This window comes from Callorhinus ursinus, unplaced genomic scaffold (assembly GCF_003265705.2).
Source record: "Callorhinus ursinus isolate GAN/ISIS: 27379988/994484 unplaced genomic scaffold, GSC_fseal_2.0 scaffold15, whole genome shotgun sequence".
In the NCBI taxonomy this organism is placed as follows: domain Eukaryota; kingdom Metazoa; phylum Chordata; class Mammalia; order Carnivora; family Otariidae; genus Callorhinus; species Callorhinus ursinus.
The window spans coordinates 8,764,206-8,783,801 of NW_027397077.1; the positions used below are offsets into that span (position 1 = coordinate 8,764,206).

Sequence of the window (19,596 nt, forward strand, 5' to 3'; positions counted from 1 at the left end):
CCGCGGCGCACGCCGGGAAAGGGGGCGGGGCGGAACGGCGGCGCGAGGCGGGGCGGCGAGGCGGTGACGTCAGTGCGGCCGCTCAAGAGTGGAGTGGTGGGGTGGCCGGAGGCGGCGATTTCCGGACCAGCAGTGGGGCCGAGGGGCGGGGATGTCCACGGCCTGCCCGGGTGGGCCCGAAGGCCACTGGTGCCGGGGAGCCGTGGGTCTTTGTGCGGGGTCGCAGCCTCCCGAGAGGTTCCCCCCTACCGCAGGCCACGGGGAGCAGGTACTGTGGGGGTCGGCTGCGCCACTGGAGGCTTGTTCTGGGGGTGAGTCAGTGCACCGATCGCTGGCGGGCTTTGACTGCTCGTGCACCACAGCGCCAGCATAGTTTCAATTTCAAGAGGTTTTTTTGGTTTGTTTTTTGTTTTTTTGAGGTAGAATATACGGTAGACTGCTCACATTTTAAATGTTTTTTTTTTTTTCCATTTGGATAGATACCCTTGTGACTACTACCCAGAAGTTTTCTTTAAGCCTTCTTTAAAAACTTTTTAATTGACACGTAACATGAAGTGCATAAAGTGAACTAATTTCAAGTGTACAGCTCGACACATTTTTGTAAAAACTTACCTTTAAGTTTTAAGACGTATTTATAGCCTCGAAACTCATAGCACCGATTACAAAGAAATTTTTAGAAGGGAAAGTTATCTCCTTATTCAACAAAATACAGTTTTAAGTTCTCCGGATTTCCTCCTCCTTTTTCACATATCAACATAAACTTTATAAATGCTACCATCTTTTTTCCTAGGTCAGTATTATGTTACACATTTTTCCATGTTAGTAAACCGAATTGGTGGTGGTGTTCTTAATAGAGGTATAATTTATGTACAGTAAAAACTGGCCTTTTAAATTGATAGTTTTGTAAGTTTTAACACCCATATTCAGTCGTGCAACCACCACCACGTTTAAAATATAAAACAGTTGCCTTACCCTCTTTGTAGTCAATGGGATTGTCTCAGTGGTTTGTTTAAGGATTCTTTGCCTTAAAAGGAAGGAAAGTTGATCTCTAACAAAGGGAAGTGGTATCTGATCACAAAATAGGTACTGGGCACCTTGGCTTTAACTTTGTGCAAGGGGTCAGACTCAGAGTTCATAGATCTCCAACTTCTGGGCAACTCCTCAAAGATTAATTGCCTGCGGTCTCTAACAATGGAAACAGGCCTGTTTATTTTGCTTCACTAAACTGCAGTGGCTAAAGAGGATGAAAAACATAGAGGAAAGGCTTAAACATTAAAATCACTGATATTAGGAAGATGTGATATCCAGAGATCCAGATAAAACCCGGACAACAGTAAAAACAAAACAGAAACCCTGGGACAGTCGAGTCTTTCTAGAAAGAAAGGATGTCCCTGGGTAAAAGGAGAGCCAGGATCCCCACACAGAAAGAGAAGTTGTTCTTTGAAGGGAGAGGGCAAGATCCTGGCTAAGTCTGGACTGCAATTGCCTCCTGACAAAGAGCAGAACTTCTGGCTACAATTTGTTCTGGGATCTGGCAAAAGTTGTTTGAGTGAAACCCGAATGGATGGCAACTTTCCCAAACTGCGAAGCAATGGAAGAAAAGTCCTCTGTGCCCTGAAGCACTCACTTCCCTGCAATTCCTCCTTTATTAGAGTCGGCTTTGAATGGTTAGTTAAATGGCAATAAGAACAGATCTGGTGCCATGTCCTGGAACTTTTGGGAAGTGAATATACCCAATGAAATACCATTTTTTGGATCCCTCTTACGAAACAACTAAATGTTGTCAGCTAAAAGAAATCTCTGTAGGGTATCTTTTGAGTTTTGTACTTCCTGTACCTTTCCCAGATTTAACTGTTAAGACCGAAATTCCCTCCCAAGACTTGACTCCCTGAATTATTTTTGGGATGGAAAAAGTCATTTTTTCATATTTTAAGAGTGTCCTGAAATGGCTCAGCTTGTTTCACATTCCTCGTCTGGCTCCCTGCCCTATTAGAGTGGGACTCTCCTAGCTTCCAGTCCAACAGTGCCTTAAAGGCTGGACTTTAAAAGGTGACCCAGAAAGGCTGGCTCCAGTGGGGGATGGGTAGAGGGGAAAGCTGCAGTCAGAAATGCATCAGGCTTTTTGAAGAGCATCAGACTTATTTTTTTTATTTTTCCTTTTCTTTTAAACCATTATTTCATTTATTTACTTAGTTTTCATACAAATAATACACACCCATTGCAAAAAAAAAACTAAAAAAATACAAATTAGTAGTAAAAAAACATAGCATCCAGAAGTAACTACTGTTATATTTGTTTTTATTAGGGTAAAATATACATAACATAAATTTTACCATTTTGATGTAGAGCTTTTCAGACTTTTCCCCTGAAATATATTTTTAATAGGCTCATAATATATTTATAACCTACCCTTTTCATGTAATGCTATGAACATCTTCCAGGTCAGTAAGTACAGAACTACAAAACCACTTTGAATGGCTACATACTATTCCATCATGTGTTTGTAAAGTAATTTTGCTTCTCATTTTATCTAGGGTCCAGCCAAGGTCTGGCTCAATTTGTATTTTTTTCTTAAAGATTTTATTTTTATTTATTTGAGAGAGAGAATGAGATAGAGAGCGTGAGAGGGGAGAGGGTCAGAGGGAGAAGCAGACTCGCTGCTGAGCAGGGAGCCCGATGTGGGACTCGATCCCAGGACTCCAGGATCATGACCTGAGCCGAAGGCAGTCACTTAACCAACTGAGCCACCCAGGCGCCCTGTATTTTCTTTTTTTAAGATTTAATTTATTTGGCTTCTCGGCCTTTTGGCTAAGATCAAGTGAAGATTTAATTTATTTATCAGAGACAGAGAGAGAGCCGCAGGCTGAGGGAGAAGTAGGCTCCCTGCTGAACAGGCAGCCCGATGTGGGGCTCGATCCCAGGACCCTGAGATCATGACCTGAGCTGAAGGCAGACGCTTAACCGACTGAGCCACCCAGGCGCCCCTCAATTTGTATTTTTAATTGAAAAAATGAATTTAGCCAAAGGATTTCAGATATTCAATTGGCCTGTTTATCTTTTTTCCATTTTTCTCTCTCTCTCTCTTTTTTTTTTAAGATTTTATTTATTTATTTGAGAGAGAGAGACACAGTGAGAGAGGGAACACAAGCAGAGGGGAGTGAGAGGGAGAAGCAGGCTTCCCACTGAGCAGGGAGCCTGATGCAGGGCTCGATCCCAGGACCCTGGGATCATGACCTGAGCCGAAGGCAGACGCTTAACAACAGAGCCACCCAGGCGCCCCTCTTTTCTTTTTTTTTTTTTTTTAAGATTTTATTTATTTGACAGAGAGAGACAGTGAGAGAGGGGACACAAGCAGGGGGAGTGGGAGAGGGAGAAGCAGGCCTTCCGCGGAGCAGGGAGCCCGATGTGGGGCTCGATCCCAGGCCCCTGAGATCATGACCTGAGCCGAAGGCAGACGCTTAACGACTGAGCCACCCAGGCACCCCTCTCTCTCTTTCTTCTTTCTAAGACTTAAATTTTTTTTAGATTGATTGATTTTAGGGAGAGGGAGAGAGACCAACAGAGAGAGAGAGAGAGAGACTGAGAGCAGGGGGAGGGGCAAAGGGAGAGGGAGAGAGAGAATCTCAAGCCTACTCCATGCTGCAGCATGGAGCCCACCATGGGGCTCGACCTCACCATTCCGAGACCATGACCTGAGCTGAAATCAAGGGTCGGATGCTTAACCAACTGAGCCACCCAGGTGCCCCAAGATTTAATTTTTTTAGAGCAGTTGTAGGTTCATGTCAAGATTAAGAGGAAGATACAGAAATGTCCTGTATACTCTCTGCCCCCACACATTTTATGGACCCCTGTGCATGCCCCATCTTCTGTAACATCTGGTCTACGGGAGCCTGCATAAAGGGAGGAATTTGTCAGATGTTCACCCAATGGAAAAGTCATTTCAAAGGAACTGAAATGCCCACTTGCATTATCTGCTCAGATTATGTTCAGAGCAGTAATACCACCATTAAATAAGAATTGTTTCTAATTGTGCCTCATTATTTTGAATCTGCAACAAAATATAATGGACCAGAAATCCGCACATGTGTGTATCTGATTCTGTCTGGAAATTGAGATATTGGCCATCACTATGTGACAAAAGTAACTGAAAAAGGAAATGTCTGCTACTTTAATAATTGAATTAATTTTGCCCAATTGATTTCAAAACTCATTTCAAAAGAGGCTCCCATAGAAGTACATTCCAGAGCCAAAGTAAAAGGAAAACAAAGCAAACAGAAAAGGGAGGGGGAGAACAAGCAAAAATGTCAAAGAGAAATGTATAATACCAAGTTCAATTCACCAGAAAATAATGTCATGTCATGCAAGACAAAGGTAAACTGATTGTTTCAGGTTGATTACAACAAAAGTTTGATTGGTTTGGCTTTTAAGGAAAGAGGACAGGACCATCAGAAGTTTTGGCCAAGAGAGGATTTATGTACTTTAAACAATTAAACTGAATTTGTGAAATAATCATGATGAAACGAAAATGAACTTTAATAATAATTCCAGCTAGAAAATTTTATTAGGATTTAAAAGTTAACCTTTTTTTTGTTTTTCTTTTTTTTTTTTTTTAAGATTTTATTTATTTGACACAGAGAAAGAGACAGCGAGAGAGGGAACACAAGCAGGGGGAGTGGGCGAGGGAGAAGCAGGCTTCCTGTGGAGCAGGGAGCCCGATGTGGGGCTGGATCCCAGGACCCTGGGATCATGACCTGAGCCAAAGGCAGACACTTAACGACTGAGCCACCCAGGCACCCCAAAAAGTTAACCCTTTTTTTTTGAACTCAGTATTTTATTTTATTTTTTAAAAGTTTTGTTCACATTCTAGTTAGTTAACATACAATGTAATATTAGTTTCAGGTGTACAATATAGTGATTCAACACTTCATTACAACAGCTGGTTGTCATCATAAGTGCCCTTCTTAATCCCCATCACGTATTTAATCCATCCCCCCACCCACCTCCCCTCTGGTAACCATCAGTTTGTTCTCTATAGTTAAGAAGAGTCTGTTTCTTGGTTTGCCTCTCTCTCTTTTTCCCCTAGGATCATTTGTTTTGTTTCTTAAATTCCACCTATGAGTGAAATCAGATGGTATTTGTCTTGCTGTGACTGACATGTCACTTACAATATACTCTCTAGTTTCATCCATGTCCTTGCAAAAGGCAAGATTTCATTCTTTTTATGGCTGAGTATTATTCCATTTTTATTGTCTATATATACTTCCTTATCCATTCATCAGTTGATGAACACTTGGGCTGTTCCATATTTTTGCTATTGTAGATAATGCCGCTACAAACATGGAGGTGCAGGTAGCCTTTTGAATTAGTATTTTTGTATCCTTTGAGGAACTACCTAGTAGCACAATTGCTGGAACATTGGGTAGTTCTATTTTTAACTTTTTGAAGAACTTCCATACTGTTTTTCAGAGTGGCTGCACCACTTTGCATTCCCACCAACAGTGCAAGGGAGTTAATTTCTGTATTTCCTATAACTCTTTCTATGTGGTGTCTTCAAAATAACACTGCTTTTGCTAAGATCAACAAAGATCTTCTAGTGGTCCAATCCATTGGTCACTTTTCAGTGCTTACACTCCTGTTCCTGTGACATTAAAGGGGTTGACCATTCCCCAGTCTCTTCTCCATGGCTCCCTTGACATCATTCTGTTCTGACTCTCTTCTCACCTGTCTGGACACACTCCTGGTCTCTTCCTAGCTGCTCTTTGGCCACTGTATGGCAGACACTACTGGTTACCTACCCAACAGTTTCCTCTTGGCTCTTTTCTGATGGAATCCTGATTCTTTTTTTTTTTTTTTTCAGGTATTCCTCCCTCCTCTGGATAGCAGTGTATTTTCCAAGAGTTGACCCCAGTCCTCTGAGATAAATCCTGATTAGTTTAAACCACTGGTTCTCAAAGTGTGGTCTCAGCACCTGCAGCATCAGCCTCGCCTGAGAACTCGTATCCTCAGAACTCACAGCAGACCTACTGAACCAGAACCTTGGGGGGGGGGTGGAGCCCAGCAATCTGTTTCAACAACCCCTCCAGGTGATCATGATACTTTTTCAAATTTGAGAACCTCTGATCTAAGCCAGTCATGATGAGTGGTCTTGTTTCCCTTCCCAGTGATGGGATTAGGCTTACATGTATGATGATATTTTTGCCAAAGAGAAATGAGAGGAAGTCTCCTGGGGAAGGGGTCTCTGAAGGTTTCTTTGCTTCTAAAAGAGATACAAGGGGGACGCCTGGGTGGCTCAATCGTTAAGTGTCTGCCTTCGGCTCAGGTCATGATCCCGGGGTCCTGGGATCGAGCCCTGCATCGGGCTCCCTGCTCCGCGGGAGGCCTGCTTCTCCCTCTCCCACTCCCCCTGCTTGTGTTCCCTCTCTCGCTGTGTCTCTCACTGTCGGATAAATAAAATCTTTAAAAAATAAATAAATAAATAAAAGAGATACAAGGAAGGGATGATCCCTCTTCATCTGGTAGACACTGCTGTGCTGCATGTGATGCCTGGGACTGCTGTAGCCAAGTTTGACCATGAGGAAGGCAGCCAGCAGGATGAGAATGGCAGAGCAGAAAGATGGGAAAGGTCTGTTACGGGTTGAATTGTGTCCCTCCAAAAGGCATACTGAAGTCCTCACCCCCAGTACACCAGAATGTGACCAAATTTGGAAACAGATTCGTAGTAGATGTAATTAGTAAAGATACGGTCATATGGAGTAGGGTGGACCCTAAATCCAATATGACTGGTGTCCTTATAAGAAGAGACAGAAAGAAGATAGCAATGTGACATTAGAGGTAGAAATGGGAGTCTCCTGTAGGTTTCAGAGGGAACATGACTCTGCTAACAGCTTGATTTTGGACTACTGGCCCCTAGAACTGAGACAATAAAATCCTATTGTTTTAAGTCACCCACCTTGTGTGACTGTTAGGGTAGCTCTAGGACACTGACCCACAGTCTTTGTGACCCACACACCAACCCTACAGCCATCTACCTTGAGATCACTTGTTACATGAAATAACAATTATTCCTTATTGTTTAGACTAGGTGGAAAGGTTTTTTCCCCCCAGTTGTAGTGAGATGTCATTGACATGTAACATTATATAAGGTGTACAAGGTGATGATGATTTAATACACTTACATATTGTGAAATTAGTACCACAGTTGGGTTAGGATTGGCCCATTTACTAAATTTTTAAATTTCATGTTACAATTTAAAGTGGAACCTCTCCTAAACAATATAGCTTCTAAAACTGAGGGTTCCTTATGAACTCCAATTCTTTGAGATAAATTTCTGAGCTAGAATGCCTTGTGGGGCTTCCCTGGAGCTTGACTAAGATGGTTTTGGAGGAAAAATTTTCCATTCTTTCCTTCTAGGTTTGCTGGCTGGTCTAATAATTAAATTGAAATAAGACAGGGGCATCTGGGTGGCTCAGTCGGTTAAGCTTGGTTTTGGCTCAGGTCATGATCTCAGGATCGTGAATTTGAACCCTGCTCAGTGTGGAGTCAGCTTGGGATTCTCTCCCTTTCCCTCTTCCCCTGCTCTTCTCCTCCCCTCTGTGCCTCCCCTTGCTTGCTCCCAAGCCTGTGCTCTCTCTGTCTCTTAAATAAGTGAATAAATAAAATCTTTGAAATAAGGCAGGTCAACAGGAGACAAATTTAATTGCATATGTAGGTTTGGGAACCCCACAAAGACAGATTCAAAGGCATGAGGGTAAGGAAAATTTCTCTACTCTCAAGATCTTCCAGATAGACTAAGATTAAGTTGACATGAGACAGATTAACAGGAGAAAAAAATGAAGTTTTATTATATGTGCACAGAAGCCCAGTTATGAAATTGAGACCAAGAAATGACCAAGGTGAGCAGTTTTTATACATTATACAAAGAGAATAAATCTGCGAATAATTGACAGACCAAAAGGAAACTTCACTTTGGGAGCTTCAATTAGTAAAGAATTCTAAACAGAATTTGGGCTGGGGTTATAAATTAGTAAAAAATAAGTGTTGTTCAGGGCGCCTGGGTGGCTCAGTTGGTTAAGCAACTGCCTTCGGCTCAGGTCATGATCTCAGGGTCCTGGGATCGAGCCCCGCATCGGGCTCCCTGGCTTGGTGGGAAGCCTGCTTCTCCCTTTCCCGCTCCCCCTGCTTGTGTTCCCTCTCTCTGTCTCTCTTTGTCAAATAAATAAATAAAATCCTTAAAAATAAATAAATAAAATAAAAAGTAAGTGTTGTTTATACAGCCTTCTCTGCTCTAAATTTCCCATCTCTGGTGATAAAGATATCTCTTTAGCTCCTGGTATAGGGAGGTACCTTTCGCCTGGGAGATTTATTTCCAGCTTTCAGGGGGAGAGAGGAGGGGTCTGAGTGTCCTTCCTGCATAGGTTGTCTCTTCAGTAACTTTTATTTAAAATAAGCAATATGTCAAAGTGGCATATTTTGGGGTAGCCTGCCCTCAGCCTCACAGTTCCCTCCTTTGAAACTTCCCTGGAAATTTCACACATTCAAAGTTGAGCTGGTAGATTGTTCCATCTTGTTGAATCGGTCTGTTAGTCTTGACAATAGTTAGTTCAGCTAAACTCATTTCAGGAGGCAATGATGCAGGTGTGTTTTTAAAATTAGGCCTATGATTCAGATAAGGTATTAAATAGAGGCATTCCTATAAAACAAAAGAAAAATAATGGTTAATGATTAGATCAAACTGTAAACCAGTTTTTGAGTTTTTAGGCCAGCCAGTCAAGATTTCTAGATGTCAGGCTCAAAGCATCTTCAGATAGAGAGAAAACAGTGGCAGTCTGACAAATTTTCCTGGTTAGTAGTTCCAGTGTCTCTGACTATCTTTGAGTGGCCCACAGAGCAACAGGCAGAAAGATTGTCTATATTTGAGCTGTTGTGGTGATTTCTCTGAGGTTTACATCAAGTTGTTCATATTTAGTTTTCAGGGCTTCAGGAAAATGGGCGGTGTTAATTATCAAATAATTCCAAGTCAAAAGGATGGGAAAAAATAAAAAACATTAGTTTGGAGAGTTGGAGCCAGGCATTGGAAGAAACTAGAAGAAAGCAGGATCTAGTCCAGTTTATAATAAGCTGTATTAGAATCTAGCATTTACACAGGTGTATTATTGGAACATAATTTTGCTCTCTACAATCACCCTCATTTTTTTTTTAAAGATTTTATTTATTTGAGAGAGAGAGACAGCGAGAGCAGGAACACAAGCAGGGGGAGTGGGAGAGGGAGAAGCAGGCTTCCCGCTGAGCAGGGAGCCCGACGTGGGACTCGATCCCCGGACCCCAGGATCATGACCTGAGCCGAAGGCAGACGCTTAACGACTGAGCCACCCAGGCACCCACCCTCATTTTTTTTTTTTTTTACAAAAGACCATCAAATTAAGACTAATTTGTTTGCAAAATAAGTCTAGTATCAAAAAACTTGGCCTGATTCTTTGTAAATGCAGCAAGAATAGTGATTGGTCATATAGGATTTTAAACTTGCTTTGCTGGAATTTTTTTTTTAAGATTTTATTTATTTGAGAGAGAGTGTGCATGCATGCTCATGAGGGAGAGAGAGAGAGCACAAACGGGGAGGAACAGAGGGGGGAGTAGCAGACTCCCCACTGATGCTCAAGACCATGACCTGAGCTGAAGGCAGATGCTTAACCGACTGAGCCACCCAGGTGCCCCTGGAAATTTTTAATAAAGAATCTCTAGGCTGAACTTTTTAAAAATGCATCTTTGAACTTTATTATTAAGCTTTATGCCCAACATAGAACTTGAACTCACGACCCTGAAAGATCAAGAGTCAAATGCTCTACCGACTGAACAAGCCAGGCGCCCCTCGAGGTTGAACTTTTAACCTCTTGAGGCCAGAAGCCAAGCCAAATACTTGCCATCAGACTTTACCTGCAATACTTATAGGTCTGGGTTAATTCCTCTTTTTGAGGTCCCCAAAATATCCTGAGTTCCTTGCACCTGCCAGGAAGTGACCTTCTTTATTCACCTAGTAAAGGCTGCTAGGAACCCCAGAAGTAAGGTGTACCGGGCTGTTTTTCTAAGGGGCTTTGTTGGCTCCATATAGTCAACCTTAGTTCCTTAAAGCTATCTGGTCATATCTGACTCTATGCATGTCTCTCAAATACAACATTCCAAAGCCTTGGTAATATAACTGATGCTTCCAATTGTGTCCTGTTACAAGGAGAACAAATTCTCACTGAACTTATTTTTGTTTTCTTTTTTCTTTTTTTTGCAAATAAACACATTGCCAGGGGCGCCTGGGTGGCTCAGTCATGAAGTGCCTGCCTTCGGCTCAGGTCATGATCCCAGGGTCCTGGGATCAAGCCCCACGTCGGGCTCCCTGCTCAGCAGGAAGCCTGCTTCTCCCTCTCCCACGCCCCCTGCTTGTGTTCCCTCTCTCGCTGTGTCTCTCTCTGTCAAATAAATAAATAAATAAATAAATAATCTTAAAAAAAAAACACACATTGCCATGAAAATATAAGAATTCTCACTGAGAGTTCTGAATTCTGGAGGGATCCAGTAGGGAGAAAATAAAATGTTTCAATTTGGTCACAAAGGTCTATTTTATCAAATTGCTGTAATCAGGTAGCTAAGAGAAAGTTTCCTTAAACCTGGAAAAATAAAACGTTAAAAAAAATCAGCAATGTGGGGCACCTGGGTGGTTCAGTCGGTTGGGCATCCAACTCTTGGTTTCAGCTCAGGTGGTGATCGCAGAGCCATGGGATCAAGCCCCATTTGGGGTTCTGCTCTGAGCTTGGAGTCTGCTTGGAACTCTCTATCCCTCTCCCTCTCCCTCTGCCCCTACCTACCCTCCTCCACCCCCCACTCTTGAGCGTGTGCATGCTCTCTCTCAAATAAATACATAAAATCTTTAAAAAATTAGCAATGTTTTAAACAAAAAATTTCATAAAAATACAATCATCCTCTTCAGTTCCTTTAATCCCATGTTATTAATTCTTATTCTGCTTGAATCCAGTTCTTCCACTAGTTCTGGAAATTCTTACCCAGTTCAGTTTTATGAGCTTACGGTTATCAGAAACCTATATTTGTCAAAAAGTCTTTTCCATGAATCTCTCTGAAGATCAAACCCATTTGTAGGAACCTTTTGTAAAAGTATCTGAGTAAAAGTATAACTCTTTAAATGATAAAAGACTTAAAAATGGGTGCCTGGGTGGCTCAGTTGTTAAGCGTCTGCCTTCGCTTCGGCTCAGGTCATGATCTCAGGGTCCTGGGATCGAGCCCCACGTCGGGCTCCCTGCTCGATGGGAAGCCTGCTTCTCCCTCGCCCACTCCCCCTGCTGGTGTTCCCTCTCTCGCTGTGTCTCTCTCTGTCAAATAAATAAATAAAATCTTTAAAAAAGAAAAAAGACTTAAAAATGGCCATGGTTAAACATCTGATTAAAGTTCGTTACAGTGCGATTGACAAGGAAATTCACTTACGTCTGTGACATACAACACTTCAAGATAATAACATACCACAACATATCAAATTTCTAGGAGTTTCATAAAATTTTAGAACACTTACTTGACAATGCTCCCCAGGTAATTCAACATATAAAATAAACCTAATTAGTTTAATCTCTCACAAAATCTTTCAAATGCTCCAGAAGCTCTCTGGAGCACCTGTTAGATTAATGTCAAAAGATTTCATTTTAGAATTTGATCTTGGGAAGTTTGTCAAAAAAATGCTACAAGGGGCGCCTGGGTGGCTCAGTCGGTTAAGCGACTGCCTTCGGCTCAGGTCATGATCTCGGACTCCCGGGATCGAGTCCCGCATCGGGCTCCCTGCTCAGCAGGGAGTCTGCTTCTCCCTCTGACCCAACCCCCTCTCATGCTGTCTCTCTCTCTCATTCTCTCTCTCAAATAAATAAAATCTTTAAAAAAAAAAAAAAAAGACTCTCTCTAAAAAAAAAAAAATGCCACAAGGTTTGAATATTTGGCTAAAACCGGATCACAGATCATTATAAAACAATATTTATCTATTTAACCAAAGTGGCAATAGATTTTATTTTATTTATTTATTTATTTATTTTTATTTTTTTAAAGATTTTATTTATTTATTTATTTGAGAGAGAGAGCATGAGAGAGAGAGAGCACATGAGAGGGGGTAGGATCAGAGGGAGAAGCCGACTCCCTGCCGAGCAGGGAGCCCGATGTGGGACCCGATCCTGGGACTCCAGGATCACGACCTGAGCCAAAGGCAGTCGCCCAACCAACCGAGCCACCCAGGCGCCCCAAACTTAGCTTTTTTAATACTAAGATTCAGGGTTTTTTTTTGATTAATCAAAGATCTGATAAAAATAAAATACAGAATCTTTGTTTTTCAGGCAGATTACATTAGAGGTAAAGAAAAACTTTGTTTACAATTTCTTATAAAAAGCAAACCAATAGGGTCACCTGGCTGGTTCAGTTGGAATAGCATAAGTCTCTTGATCTCAGGTTTGTGAGTTCAAGCCCCATGTAGAGATTAGTTAAACTTAAAAAAAAAAATCTAAGAAAAAAATTTTAAGGACAAAAGCCAAATTCTAATTTTGTCTCAATGTGCTTTTGATATTAAAACTCATTTTATTTTTTTTTATTTTTTTCTAAAAGATTTTTATTTTTGGGATGCCTGGGTGGCTCAATTGGTTAAGTGTCTGCCTTCAGCTCAGGCCATGATCTCAGGGTTCTGGGATCGAGTTCTGCATGGAGTTCCTTGCTCAGCAGGGAGCCTGCTTCTCCCTCTGCCTGCTGCTTCCCCTGCTTTACTCTCTCTCTCTGACAAATAAATAAATAAAATCTTAAAAAAATAAAATAGAAGATTTTTATTTTTAAGTAATGTTTATACCCAACATGGGACTGGAACTTACAACCCTGAGATCAGGAGTCGCACATTCCACCAACTGAGCCAGGCTGCCACCCCTAAAACTCATTTTAAATAAATTTATTCTAAGTGTCCATTACTGACCACATAAGTTTCTTTCCAAAGATTCTTTTTTTACCCCATAAATATTTTACAACTTTCTTTTTTCTTTCTAAAGATTTTATTTATTTACTTGAGAGAGAGTGAGCACAGAGGGAGAGGGAGAAGCAGACCCCTGCTGAGCAAGGAGCTTGATGCAGGACTTGATCCCAGGATCCTGGGATCGTGATCTCAGCCAAAGGCAGTTGCTAAACCGACTGAGCAATCCAGACGCCTGTATAATTTTCTTTTTACATTCAGATTTTGTCCTAAGTTTTTCCTCTTTTATAACCAGCCTCACTTTAGGACAAAATTATTTTCTTTTCCCTCAATGAAAATGTGTTCCCATTCTTCATATATTTTTCTTACCAAAAGCACATACCTTATTTTCCTTGTATACAGAATTGTTTCCCTTATTATTTCCAGTCGTCTTAATTACTACATTAGAATGCTTAACTCTTAGAAACCTTAATTTCTAGTGAAAACTAAGAAGTAAGCAATTGTGAACTGTTACACTAGAGTTCTTTGGATTGGTAAACTTATGAATACCTTTCATAATTTTAGGACACCTGGGTGATTCAGTTGGTTGAGCGTTGGACTCTTGGTTTCAGCTCAGGTCATGATCTCCGGGTCATGAGATTGAGCCCCATATGGGGCTCCATGCTCAGCAGGGTGTCTGCTTGACATCTCTCCCTTTCCCTCTGCCCCTCCCCGTGCTTGCATGCTCTCTCTTTCTCAAATAAAATAGATAAAATCTTTAAAAAAAAATACATTTCAGGGGCGTCTGGGTGGCTCAGTCGTTAAGTGCCTTTGGCTCAGGTCATGATCCCAGGGTCCTGGGATTAAGCCCCACATCGGGCTCCCTGCTCCGCGGGAGGCCTGCTTCTCCCTCTCCCACTCCCCCTTCTGGTGGTTCCTGCTCTCTCTCTTTCATATAAATAAATAAAATCTTAAAAAAAATAATTTCATAATTTAGAAACGTGTTTCTTTATAGTACAATCTTTCATTAATGAGCTCAAAACCTGTTTTCTAACACACCCAAGTTTATCTTTAGTTTCTTTGTACTAAAACAAAACCTGTGTCCAATACTCAATTTTTATAATTTTATCATATTTGGCAGTGAGATATTAAATTTAATTTAAAATTAAATGATTTAAATTAAATTAATTAAATGAGTTATTAGATATTAAATGAATTATTTAATTTAGCAAAACTTTAAACTTTCAGGTTACAAAAAGATTTGGAGAAACTATTTAACCTAAAACTTTTTATCTTATTTACATCTATTTAATTTACTTGTTCTTGACAATTATGCTTAGACTACCCATAAAAACTTTGAGACTTCAAAGTTAGTCATCCTTTCAAACTATCACTATTATTTTAAACAATTTGTAGCAGATAACATCAGCTTACTTGACTTTAAGTAAACGCAGGCAGAGTAAGAGTTTTAATTTTCATGCTGATAACTTTAAAGACATGTCTACCTTGATTAAACCAACCTTAGGGGCGCCTGGGTGGCTCAATCGTTTGGGCATCTGCCTTTGGCTCAGGTCATGATCTCGGGGTCCTGGGATTGAGCCCCACATGGGGCTGCCTGCTCGGCGGGGAGCCAGCCTGCTTCCTCCTCTCCTTCTGCCTCTCCCCTCTGCTTGTGCTCTCTCTCAAATAAATAACATATATTATTTATGTTTTTAAATATTTTTATTTATTTATTTGGGAGAGAGAGCGTGAGAGCCAGCAAGAGCAAGGAGGAGGTCAGAGGGAGAAGCAGACTCCCCGCTGAGCAGGGAGCCCAATGCAGGACTCGATCCCAGAACCCTGGGATCATGACCTGAGCCGAAGGCAGCCGCTCAACCGACGGAGCCACCCAGGCGCCGTAAATAAAATTTTTTTTAAAAAAATGTATTAAAACAACTTTAAATTAGCTTTAGTACCAAATATCTTCCCAGATCACATGAACTTGAAAAACATTTGGGTTAGTGTCTAGATTTCTGAGTTTTAGAAGGCCCAATCTTTACAAGCACTTGCCTTCAAACCAACTAAATGAGCTCTTTTACAAATTAATTTTAGCAAGACTATCCAGAAGTGAACAAAATATCCCACATTTGGAGCAAATCTGCCTGTTATCAGAAGTGCCGTCTTAAAGAGCCCTTTTAGCAACTTGTATTTTATTTTATTTTTAAAAGATTTTATTTATTTATTTGACAGAGAGAGACACAGCGAGAGGGAACACAAGCAGGGGGAGTGGGAGAGGGAGAAGCAGGCCTCCCGTGAGCTGGGAGCCTGATGAGCCACCCAGGGGCCCCAGCAACCTGTATTTTTAAAAAGGCCTACTCCCCTACCTGCTTTTTTCCCCTTTATTCTCAGGCAGTTGTGGGCTATGTCATTAAAAGACATAAAATTTATAACTTTAAGGGGCAGAAAAAGAATGTAAGTGGTTTTTTCTAAGTATAGGACAATTTTGTTCCAGTATCTTGATCTTTTACAATATCCATAAACAGAGGCACCTGGCTGGCTCAGGCAGTAGAGCATGTGACTCTTGATCTCAGGGTGGGTTCAAGCCCCACACTGGGCAAGGAGCCTACTTAAAAAAAATGTAATATCCATAGACATTATTAGAGAAATAGGTGAGGTTTGTAAAGCAAGTTTGGCTGTGACTTGTTTCTAGGATTGAATATCTGGTTTTATAGATGTTTGTAAGACAAAGATGTTTTTAATTCCCTAAAGAACTGGATTACAGCCTGAATATCAAGGGATTTGTCCAACTTTTAACTAAATTTGTTTCTTTATATCATGGAGATTTTTAAATCTAAAATGGGAATCAAAAGATTTATGCCTTTGTACAGTCTGCATAAAGCATTTTAACAAAAGCCTTCTTTCTGAGTACTGTTTAACCTAGGCTTTTATTCGTTTCTGAATATTGCCCTTTTGCAGATCATTTGTAGGAGGGCCTAGGAGAAATTTTGGTCACCTGTTTCTTCTGTGAAGGGGGGTTTCTTAAGGGGGCAGAGTGGCCTGTCTAATAACCATAGTATAATCTTGGGCCAGAAGAACTCCCCTTAGCAGCTAGTCAAGGTCTCTGTGAGTGGGGTTGTGAATAGCAATTAATCTTTCTAATTCCTCTCTAAATTTGGTAGGATCTTCTGAAAGTGGAGGGAAAAGGGCTTTATAATTTAAAAGATCTGCTGCTGTTCAAGGGATATGAATTCTTTGAAATGGGGGACGTGGGGGGGGGTAGGGGGATGGTGTCCAATACATCTGTGAAAGTTATTGCATAGAAATGCCTGAAGCTGGCGGACTTGATTACAGCAAACTGAGCCCTACTGCCTGTCCCAGGTGCTTCTGCTAAATTCGCTTTCTGGCTTTCAGCATTTACAAGAATAGCCTGTATATTTTGAACCTAGAGATTAGACTGGAATGCTCTCTGCAAGTCTTTTAGGGAAAGAGAAGTTAAAATAGGCAGGTAGGACTGGATTTTAAGAAAGGAAATTTACCTTAGTTGTGGTCATTTGTCTTAAGTCTAATTTTTTAAAAAAGATTTTATTTATTTATTTGAAAGAGAGTGAATGAGAGAGCATGAACAGGGGGAGGGGAAGGAGAAGCAAACTCCCCCGCTGAGCAGGGAGCCTGATGTGGGGCTCAATCCCAGGACCCTGGGATCATGACCTGAGCCAAAGGCAGTCACTTAACCAACCGACTGAGCCACTCAGGTGCCCCAAGTCTAATTTTTTCTTGTCAAGGGAATCCTTTTCTTTTTTAGGATTTTATTTATTTGACAGAGAGAGACACAGAGAGGAAACACAAGCAGGGGGGGTGGGAGAGGGAGAAGCAAGCTTCCCACGGAGCAGGGAGTCTGATGTGGGCTCAATGTGGGGCTCCATCCCAGGACTCTGGGATCATGACCCGAGCCAAAGGCAGATGCTTAACAACTGAGCCACTGAGGCGCCCCTTGTCAAGGGAATCCTAAGGCTAGCCATTATCTTTTTTTTTTTAAGATTTTATTTATTTGAGGGCGCCTGGGTGGCTCAGTCGTTAAGCGTCTGCCTTCAGCTCAGGTCAGGATCTCAGGGTCCTGGGATCAAGCCCCACATCAGGCTCCCTGCTCAACGGGGAGCCTGCTTGTCCCTCTGCCCCTTCCCCTCCCCCTGGTTGTTCTCTCTCTTTCTCTCTCTCTTGCAAAAGTAAATAAAATCTAAAAAAAAAAGATTTTATTTATTTGAGAGATTGAGCAAGGGGGAGAGAGCATGAGCAGAGAGAGAGGCAGACTTCCTGCTGAGCAAGGAGCCAATGGCGCCAATGGCGCCAATGTCCAGGTCCGGAGATCAAGACCTGAGCCTAAGGCAGATGCTTAACCAACGGAGCCACTCAGGCACAGCTGCCCCACCCCTTTTTTAAAGAGAGAGGGTTTTTTTTTTTCCAAGTAGGTTCCATACCTGGCATGGAGCCCAACATGGGGCTTGAACTCATGATCCTGAGATCAAGAGTTGGAAGATTTTTTTTTTTTGGTAAAGGTTTTATTTATTTATTTGACAGAGAGAGACACAGTGAGAGAGGGAACACGAGCAGGGGGAGTGGGGAGGGAGAAGCAGGCTTCCCGCGGAGCAGGGAACCCGAAGCAGGGCTCGATCCCAAGACCCTGGGATCATGACCTGAGCCGAAGGCAGACGCTTAACGACTGAGCCACCCAGGCACTTCGAGAGTTCCCTTTGTAAAGGATTTTTTTTTCAAATATAGCCAATTTAAAGGATTTATCGTTTCACCATTGATGAATAGGACCCATTAATAGCAACTCAAACCAATAAGCCTTTTAATCGCTCACCTAAAGATGGAAGAGGCGTCCAGAGAGGGCATAGATGATGCAGGATCCATGGTCCAAGAGTTCATTCCCAAAATTAGTGTAAGAACAAAGATTTTCATTGCACAGGAGGTAAGGATGTCACTGGTCTCCCTTGAAATTGTGAGATACCTCCAGTCATAGACCCGCTAAACTGACACTGGGCAGGTGCTACGGGAATGGGATTTTTCCAGCACTGACAAGCAATGAAGGTTAGACAACAAAGGCCCCTTATGCTCTGGGACCTTTTATGACAAATTCCCCTGCAAGCTGTCATGGGCAGAGGGTGTAACTGCGTGTCTCTGTTGCGCTGGCCACCAAAGCGCACTCTGGTATGTATACCCTCCCGAAGGCAGAGACCAGAGAGAAAGTTCTCACTGGTCACAGAGCCAAGCTCTTAGGACACAGAACAAAACAAAAGGAAAAACCTCATCCTGTCTTTACATAGAGGATCCACAGCAAACTTTGTCTCAAGAGATGCCATTTTCTGAGGCCAGCTGGAACAGCAAGCTTATGGGGCCTATGTCTGTGTTCTGCCCTATGGTAATTCCTTTTTATGACAACACAAAAGACACACAGAAAGGAAAACAAAAACGATCTCTGGGAGAAAATGAATCAATAACGAATACTACTCTATCAAATTTTTACCAAGAGTTGCTAAACCCAAGGATTTTGTTCCATAGTTTCTTCTGCTAGTCTGAATTTAGAGAAAGAAAAGATTCTCCCCACTCTAGCTCCACTTGATTCCACACACAGAGATTCCAGGAGGCTGACATGGTACGAAATCTTACCTTCGGCCAGTTGTATGTCAGATGTCCCAGGATCTCTCAGGGGCTGCAGTATCTGGAGCGAGTGATGTCCAGTAAATTGAAGTACCCTGGCAACTACGCCAACAGAAGGGAAGGAAAAATTCTTCTTTACTTGCAAGATCTTCCAGCTGGACTAAGAATTAGACTGACATGAGACAGATTAACAGGAGAAAAAAAAATAAAGTTTCATTACATGGGCATGGAGGCCCAGTTATGGAATTGAGACCTCAAGAAATAACCAAGGTGAGCAGTTTTTATACTTTTTACACAAAGAGACAATAAATCTGTGAGGAATTGACAGACCAAAGAAAACTTCATACTTTGGGAGGTTCAATTAGTAAGGAATTCTAAACAGAATTTGTCCTGGGGTCATAAATTAGTAAAAAGTAACAAGAGCTGTTCATATAGCCTTCTGGGCTCTAAATTTCCCATCTCTGGTGATAAGGATGTCTCTTTAGGTCCTGGTACAGGGAGGGCACCTTTCACCTGGGAGATTTATTTCCTGCTTTCAGGGGGACAGAGGAAGATCTGAGTGTCCTTCCTGTATAGGTTGTCTCTCCAGTAACTTTTATTTAAAATAAGCAATATGTCAAAGTGGCACATTTTGGGCAGTCTGCCCTTGGCCCCTACAGGCAGTCAGGCAATTGAGGGTTTGGGGGGAGGAGTTTGTTTTTGTTTTAGTTTTTATTTATTCACTTAAAGTAATCTCTACACCTAACGTGGGGCTCAAACTCACAACCGTGAGAACGGGAGTCGCTTGCTCTTCCGGCTGAACCAGCCAGGTGCTCCGGCATTTGAGGTTTCTATACCATCCTGAGCTAAGGAGAAAAGGGTAGGGGGCTGGGGCTTCAAGGGGGAGGAAGACAATTCATAAGAAGATGATAAAAGCAAATGGTTGGTAAACAAATGTTTGCCATGCCCTGCAGGTAAGTCTTTCTGATGTAAACAGTTGTCTCTGGTAACAGCTCCC

At 41.9% G+C, this 19,596-nt stretch overlaps 1 protein-coding gene and 1 long non-coding RNA gene across 2 annotated transcripts in view; one reads left to right on the forward strand and one right to left on the reverse strand.

The window, feature by feature from the left end:
- TLR9 (toll like receptor 9) overlaps nucleotides 1-19,596 on the reverse strand; it is a 112,055-nt gene that overhangs the window by 53,120 nt on the left and 39,339 nt on the right. The gene's annotated exons all lie outside the window — the stretch shown is intronic.
- Nucleotides 87-6,480, forward strand: LOC141374199 (uncharacterized). The gene is made up of 2 exons (XR_012380896.1): nucleotides 87-268; nucleotides 5,858-6,480. It is a non-coding gene; the product is annotated as an uncharacterized lncRNA (long non-coding RNA).